The 7,008-nt window shown below is 34.7% G+C and overlaps 1 long non-coding RNA gene across 1 annotated transcript in view; it reads left to right on the top strand.

Annotated features, from left to right (window-relative positions):
• LOC103581416 overlaps nt 1-2,516 on the top strand; it is a 4,148-nt gene extending 1,632 nt beyond the window's left edge. Inside the window, exon 3 of the long non-coding RNA XR_549661.1 lies at nt 2,266-2,516. This is a non-coding gene — a long non-coding RNA (uncharacterized LOC103581416). The remainder of the gene's footprint in view (nt 1-2,265) is intronic.
• Nucleotides 2,517-7,008: the final 4,492 nt, after the last annotated feature.

The following is a 7,008-nucleotide window of genomic DNA, read 5'->3' as shown; positions in this document are numbered from 1 at the left end:
GACCCCCACTAGATGTGACACCTCAACCTTGGAATTGTCTGCCTCCATAACTATAAAAAATAAATTTTGTTTCCTTACAAATTACCTATTTTCAGATATTCAGTTACAAGCAGAAAAACATGGACTAAAACATCCTGGAAGAAGATGTACATGATAATGGACAAAAAGAGAGCTACCAAGAATACTGATAAAGTTCACAGTATGTCCTGGGCACTGAGGCTGGAAAGAGTAAGATCCAGCAGATTTTGGTCATGTTCAGCTGTTTTTACCAATATATTTGCTAGATTTCCGACCAGAGAACTGCAGGCCTACTTAGAAACTCATGCATTATATAATCTCCAAAGAGGTCTCTAACACTTATAGATCCACATTTTATTTTAATGAGTAGTTCATATACTTCCCCAAATCTAATCTCTACCGTTCTTGTTTTAGACCCTTTTATTTACTGTGAACTTTATCAGTATTCTTGGTAGCTCTCTTTTTGTCCATTATCATGTACATCTTCTTCCAGGATGTTTTAGTCCATGTTTTTCTGCTTGCAACTGAATATCTGAAAATAGGTAATTTGTAAGGAAACAAAATTTATTTTTTATATTTATGGAGGCAGACAATTCCAAGGTTGAGGTGTCACGTCTAGTGGGGGTCTTCTCATTTGTGGAGACTCTCAGCAGAGTCCACAGTTGGTGCAGTGTATCACAAGGTGAGAGTGGCAAAAGTGTGTCCACATGCTGTTTAAAGCCACCAATCTACCCCCAATAACCCATTAACTCACTATTTCATGAACAGATCAATCCATTCATAAAGGCATGGCCTTCACTATCTAATAACTTCCTCAAAGCCTTACAGTTCAAATACCATAATTAGATTTTCCACACTCTTCATACTGTTAATATGATGATCAAGCTTCAATATGAGTTTGGGGGAACATTTAAATTATAGCACAAACATTTATTTATACACATATTTTTTAACTACATCATAATTAAGTGGGTGTTAAGCACTGTTTATTTTATATATAGTTGTACTTAAAACAGCAATAATCTAAATAATGTCTCTTTCATAGGGTTCACATTCTGGTGAGAAACAAGATAATAATATACATTAAGTATTTGTATTAGAATCATTAGGAATATGTAACCACAGTGAGAGAGACAGAAAAGTGGGTAGTGAAAATTTAAGAAGGATATACAGATGGGGCAGTTTTAGGAAGATTATTGTTTAATTTGGTGTAACGTAAGTTAACTCTTTTTCAGATTTGACATATCATACTTGCATAAGTATAAAATTGAGAGTTTAGAGAGGACATCACTATTGGACCTACAAATTTGGAAATTGGTGGCTTACAGCTCCTTTTGTGTGTGCGTGACCGATAAGGGGATCGCAAGCATTGGCTTGGTGTCTCCCGCACCACGCTCAGCCAGTGAGTGCCCTGGCCATCCTTATATAGAATCCGAACCCACGGCTGCAAGCGCTCCCAGCGCCTCACTCACCTGAGTGAGCCACGGGGTCAGCCCTACAGCTGATTTTTAAAGTCATAATTATAGAGGAGGTTACCTAGGGTGTTGTTAAGAAAATGAGCAAAGAGGTCCAGAAGTGAGCATTGTGTGCCATGAATCAGAAAGTATGAAGCTGTTAAGGACATAGCATAGGCACCTGGAAAGGAGCTACTGGACTTGGAAGGAGATTCAGGAGATTGTGGGTCCCAACATCAAATGAACCAAGAGTTTTATATTGAAGAGCTCAGATTTTTTTGTGGAGTACTGGAACTTGAAGTTAGCATGTTCCACTTCTCTTTGTGAATATTATTCTAAACCAACAAAGAGAACAAGGAATGTATACAAGATTTTTTATTTTTTATGAAAATAGGACAGAACTGAAACTTCATTGCAAAAAATAAAAGCCTTCAGAAGCAGCAAATTATAAAGCAGAGGTGTGTGCAGCAGAAAATGGAGGTAGAATGCCAGTTAAAGTCAGAAAGAGGTAAATAGAAATTGAAATATTGTGGGTACATCCTGGGTTGACAACCAAATGTCTTAAGCCTGCAGAAAAGGGGTGCACAGTGTGGTAAAATGGAGCTTTTTGAGAAGCAGAGGCAGTGATGTTAAATGAGAAATTTGTAGTAAGATATCTTTATCTACTGTGTGGGAAAGGAGATGTTTTATCTGAAAAATTTCCAGATGTCTATAGCCTTTTTGTAGGGAAGAATGAAAACTAAATGAACAATAGGAGCAAAATTCTGTACCTAATCCAAATTTCTGTCTAAAGGAAAGAAAATTGGTTTCCTGCTGAACCTGAAAGTACCTGATCCAATAAAGTATTACCATACTCAAATCAGAATAAGATGGGAAAAAAGCACTATGTGATTCCCACTGTTGTTATAAGAATAAAATAGAGAAATAAAATAGGTTAAACAAATGTCAGATGATAAGCACTTGGTTGAAAATTATGACCAAGCATAGGTGAAAGTTTTACCGAATATTTTCTTATGAATGAAAAATAAAGAAAGAAAACTGTACGGTAGAAAATATGTTAATACAATTTATTACATCATGGTAGTATGTAGGAAACATGAATACTTATAAATCCAATTTACATTACTCATTTTTGTACAATCCTATGCCATGAAAATGTGAAAAAACTTCTTTACCTTTACATGCTCATTTAAGCAATACTTATGTGTGGCTTATGGATATGGTATTTTTTTCTTATTTTGGATGTTCAGATAGTTGAAGCTCTAATTACAAAAAGCCAAGAATGTCATGATACACATTTGCAGGATGTTGTAATTACCAACAGCAATACATCAACTGAGGAGAAAGTTGAAATACAACAAGCATTTCATTTGAGCTCAAACCATATTTCAAATTCAATTACAAATAGTGAAATGTATTTAGGAATGAGGTGCAAAGAGTTCAATGTGTGTTGGAATGCACTTCCTCCTAGAGAGGCTGATTGGGTGCATCCTGGAGAGAAATCTGATGAGGGTAATATAAATGGGAAATTGTGGAGACATTGTGAGATTATGAACTCACTGAACAGCAGAAAATACACACAGAAGAGAAACCTTATAAATATAGTGAAAATGTCTGAGTAGTATGGTGATTCTAGATAATATTTTGAGAAACTGCCAAAATAAATATAGTGAATGTGATAAATCATTTATGAAGAAATTACCCCTTACAATCCATAAGAGAACACATACAGGGGAGAAGCTATATGTGTGTAATGAATGTGGGAAAACCTTTCACAAGTCCTCAAACCTCAGCAAGCATCAGAGAATTCAGACAGGTGAGAGACCATATGAATGTAGTGAATGTGGAAAAACCTTTCATGAGAAGTCCAACCTCAACAGGCATAAAAGAATTCACACATTTGAGAAACCATATGAATGTAAAGAATGTGGAAAAACTTTCTACCATAAATCATGCCTCAGTGTACATAAGAGAATTCACACAGGTTAGAAACCACATGAATGTAAGAAATTTAAGAAAGCTTTCAACCGTAAGTCAAACCTCAATGTACATCAGAGAACTCACACAGGTGAGAAACCATATGAATGTAAAGAATGTAGAAAAACTTTCTACCATAAATCACACCTCAGTGGACATCAGAGAACTCAAACAGGTGAGAAACCATATGAATGTAAAGAATGTGGAAAAACTTTCTACCATAAATCATGCCTCAGTGTACATAAGAGAATTCACACAGGTTAGAAACCACATGAATGTAAGAAATTTAAGAAAGCTTTCAACCGTAAGTCAAACCTCAATGGACATCAGAGAACTCAAACAGGTGAGAAACCATATGAATGTAAAGAATGTGGAAAAACTTTTTACTCTAAATCAAACCTCAGTGTACATCAGAGAATTCACACAAGTGAGAAACCATATGTATGTAGTGAATGTGGAAACAGGTGAGAAACCACATGAATGTAGTGAATGTGGAAAAACATTTCATGAGAAGTCAAGTCTTAGCAAGCATCAGAGAATTCACACAGGTGAGAAACCACATGAATGTAGTGAATGTGGAAAAACATTTCATGAGAAGTCAAGTCTTAGCAAGCATCAGAGAATTCACACAGGTGAGAAACCACATGAATGTAGTGAATGTGGAAAAACATTTCATGAGAAGTCAAGTCTTAGCAAGCATCAGAGAATTCACACAGGTGAGAAACCACATGAATGTAGTGAATGTGGAAAAACATTTCATGAGAAGTCAAGTCTTAGCAAGCATCAGAGAATTCACACAGGTGAGAAACCACATGAATGTAGTGAATGTGGAAAAACATTTCATGAGAAGTCAAGTCTTAGCAAGCATCAGAGAATTCACACAGGTGAGAAACCACATGAATGTAGTGAATGTGGAAAAACATTTCATGAGAAGTCAAGTCTTAGCAAGCATCAGAGAATTCACACAGGTGAGAAACCACATGAATGTAGTGAATGTGGAAAAACATTTCATGAGAAGTCAAGTCTTAGCAAGCATCAGAGAATTCACACAGGTGAGAAACCACATGAATGTAGTGAATGTGGAAAAACATTTCATGAGAAGTCAAGTCTCAGCAGGCATCAGAGAATTCACACAGGTGAGAAACTATATGAATGTAAAGAATGTAGAAAAACTTACTCCAGTAAATCATACCTCAGTGTACATCAGGGAACTCACAAGGTGAGAAACAATATGAATGTAGTCAGTGTGGGAAAACCTTTCACAGGAAGTCAAACCTCAGCAGACATCAGAGAATTCACACAGGTAAGAAACCATATGAATGAAAAGAATGTTCAAAAATATTCTGAAGTAAATCAGACTTCAATATACATCACAGTACTCACACAGGTGAGACACCATATTAGTATAAAGAATGTACAAAATCTTTCTACCATAACTTGGATCTCAGTAACCATAAGAAAAGTCACACATAGAAAAGGCCCTATGAATACAATGAGTGTGAAAAAACCTTCAAACGTAAGTCAATCTTCAGCATTCATCAGAGATTCACACAGACGAGAAGCCCTATGTATGTAATGAATGCGGAAAACCTTTTCACCAGAAGTCAAACCTCAGCAAGCATTGGAGAATTTACACATGTGAGAATCCAGATGAATGTAAAGAATATAGGAAACCTTTCTACAGTAAAGCAGACCTCAGTGTACATTAAAGAACTCACACAGTTGTGAAACCATATGAATATAATGAACGTACAAAATCTTTCTACCAGAAATCAAACCTTACTAGTCATGAGCACACTTCAGGATGCATTGGAGAACTCATGTAAAAGAGAAAACCTATGAATGTACAGTGGTCTATTCATATCCACAGGGGATTGGTTTCAAAACTTTCCATAGATACCAAAATCTGTGGATGCTCAAGTCTTATATGACGTGGTGAGCTATTGTGTATCATTCTGCTGCACAATTTTACATCATGTCTAGATTACTTATATTACTGAATACATTAAAAACAATATAAGTATTTGTAGCTTTTTGGTATATTTTGTATTGCCATACTTTCTGTTTTTCAAATATTTTTGATCTATAGTTTGTTGAATCCAGGAATTTGGATCTTCTGGATATGGAAGGCTCATTGTAATGAATGTAGAACATCTTTTATCAGAAGTCACACTTAAGCAGACATCAGAGAACTCACATAAGGCAGAAATACTGCATGGCAAAGACTAGCTGTTATTTTCCAGAAACACACACACCCACACCCACAAAACACTGTCTTTTGTACAGCCAGCTTTTTCAGCAAATGGTGAAGAAACCATATGTATGGTTTCTTCTCTGGGAAAATTGTATACACTTGCAGAAAGATAAAGTTGAACCCCTCACTCAAATCGGACCCATTCAGAAAAGTATTCAAAATAGATCTCTTATTGTTTGTAGGAGATAAAATTATAAAACTTATAGAGCAATAATGGAGTAAATATATGTAATTATAAGGTGGGTAACAATTTCTTAGAAATTACACCAAAATCACATTCTAGAGAAGGAAATAAAAAGATAAACTGCATTTGATAACATTTTGACATTTATGTTCTTCAAATGAGGCCATAAAGAAAATAAAAAGACAAGTCAATTACTGTAAAAAAATTTTTTAATTATTTATCTGTGAGGGGTATATTTCAGAATAAAGATGAAACTCTTAAAAGTCAATAATAGACAATCAAGTTTTTTAAATGGACAAAGGATTTAAATACATGTGTCTACAAGGAAGATATGCAAATTATCAATAAGTACGTGGAAGTATGCACATTATTGTTATTAGAGAAATGCAAATGAAAACCATAAGGAGGATAATTAACACCCAATAAAATGGCTATAATATAGACAATAATAAGTGTCAACAAAGATTTACAGAATATGGAACTGTCATATTGTAAGTGAGAATGTAAAATAGTGCAGGCACTTTGAAAAACATTTTGGCAGTTTCTCAAAATATTATCTAGATCACTATACTACTCAGACATTTCTTTTTCAAGTGTATGCAAAAAAATTAAAAAATAGATAAGTTTATGGCCAAAGACTCATATGTGAATGCTCATAGCAGCACTATTTATAATTGCCAAAAGTAAATGAAACAAATATTCATCCACTAGCAGGAGGTAACATGTATGTGGTGTATCTGTGCCATAGAATACTATTCCCCAATCAAAGCAGATATAGTAATGATATCTGCTCTAATAGGAAAGATCATCAACAGTGCCCAGCTATGTGAAAGAAACTAGACCTAAAGAAACTACATAATTTATTTTTACACTTAAGATATTTTTATAAAGGTTCATCTATAGACACAGGAAAGACATTAAAAATTGTCTAGAGCTGGAGTGGTGAAAGAGTAAATGCAAATGAGATGAGTCATGGACATATTCTAAAGTTTGATTGTGATTATGGTTATATAATTGTATTTTCTAGTATTCCACATGTGTGTAATTTTATGTGTTGGACTTAGTGATAATTAAAGAAAAGTTGAAAAACATGAAAATGAACTCTCTGAAGATGAATATGC

The sequence above is a fragment of the Galeopterus variegatus genome, unplaced genomic scaffold (genome assembly GCF_000696425.1).
Source record: "Galeopterus variegatus unplaced genomic scaffold, G_variegatus-3.0.2 Scaffold13000, whole genome shotgun sequence".
In the NCBI taxonomy this organism is placed as follows: Eukaryota; Metazoa; Chordata; class Mammalia; order Dermoptera; family Cynocephalidae; genus Galeopterus; species Galeopterus variegatus.
Note: the sequence above shows the minus strand (reverse complement) of the source record. Positions and strands in the feature narration are given on the sequence as shown.